The 1427-nt window shown below is 43.9% G+C and overlaps 1 non-coding gene across 1 annotated transcript; it reads right to left on the bottom strand.

Annotated features, from left to right (window-relative positions):
• Positions 1-313: 313 nt before the first annotated feature.
• LOC125998541 (U6 spliceosomal RNA) lies at positions 314-420 on the bottom strand. Its single transcript, XR_007492083.1, has one exon. It is a non-coding gene; the product is annotated as a U6 spliceosomal RNA (small nuclear RNA).
• Positions 421-1427: the final 1007 nt, after the last annotated feature.

Raw genomic sequence — 1427 nt, 5'->3', positions numbered from 1 at the left:
GAAGCAGGGTTGTGGCAAAGAAATAAGAAGCCAAGCCAGTTAGGAAAACCAAGGAGTTAGTGGCTTCTCATGACTTCTTCCTAGTGGTGTCTCTGAGTGCCAAGCTAAAATTGACTTTTTTTTTTTATATTATACCAACACCCACCCATGTGGGGGAGGTCAGAGAATGAGACAAAAGGACCTATCCAGGGGACTTTTACATAACAAAGGAAGAGGTTTAAAGACAAAGGATGTTGGGGAAATGCCTTTATCTTGGGCTAATAGCTGAATGCCATCCTATATTCTTTTTCTTTTCCTTATTGTTTGAATAGTGAAAAATATGGAACGCTTCACGAATTTGCGTGTCATCCTTGCGCAGGGGCCATGCTAATCTTCTCTGTATCGTTCCAATTTTCGTATATGTGCTGCCGAAGCGAGCACTATCCTATGTTCTTTAATGTCTGTTGTGAAAGGAGGATCACTTGCCTTGGGTTGTAATACATGCACACTAGGCGGTTATGTTCACCACTGGGGGTCATACTCTTCGGCTGCTGTGTTCTTGGGCATGGTTGGGTGTGCCAGAGATAGTCCCCTTTTATTGTAGCACGGGGATCCCAAACATCAGTGTCATTTCCTGAACCCACACCAGGTGGTTGCTTGGATGGAACACAGCTCACTTTATCATGCCTGCAAATCAGACGTCCCACCAGTGAGCTGTGCCAAGGTCCCATCACTCAACTTACTATGATTGTGGCTTCTGCAAGGCTCCTGTGAGGGAAATCTGAGTGTGAGAGGAGCTTGTTTCCCTTAGTGTAATGTCTCCACTATTACCCTAGAGCACTCCACATGCTAAATAAGAGTCTGTCGTACGCAGGTAGCACCTTTTGCTTATTTCTGCACTGATTTGTGGATGCCTGAACTTGCTTCCACAAATATGGGTTTGCAAATAATCTCTTCAAGATCCTGCTTTGAGTTGTTTTGGGTAGAATTTCTTTATCATATTTTATTTTTATTTTTAGTTTGGAAAGAAATTACCTGTTTTCTATAGTGTCTGGACATTTGCTTTTTGGGTTTTTTGTTTGTTTGTTTGTTTTTTGGTTTTGGGGCCATACCATGCGCTCAGAAATCGCTCCTAGCTTGCTCAGGGGATTATATGGGATGCTGGGGATTGAACCCACATCTATCCTGGGTCAGCCACGTGCGAGGCAAACACCTTACCACTGTGCTATCACTCCGGCCCCAATGCATCCCTAGCAAGAGTTCAGAAAAAAATTCCAACCCCTGTACTTCTCAACACTTTTTTTTTCTACTTGTCTTGTAACAAGCCTAGTGGTTATAGGGTGGTGTTATCATAGTTTTAACTTGCATTTCCACGCCCAGCAGTGTTCAGGGGTTACTCCTGGCTCTCTGCTCAGAAATTGCTCCGGCAGGCTCAGGGAACCATATAC

Source organism: Suncus etruscus, chromosome 20 (genome assembly GCF_024139225.1).
Source record: "Suncus etruscus isolate mSunEtr1 chromosome 20, mSunEtr1.pri.cur, whole genome shotgun sequence".
Classification (NCBI taxonomy): domain Eukaryota; kingdom Metazoa; phylum Chordata; class Mammalia; order Eulipotyphla; family Soricidae; genus Suncus; species Suncus etruscus.
The sequence above is the reverse complement of the archived record's forward strand: the minus strand, read 5'-3'. Positions and strand labels throughout refer to the sequence as shown.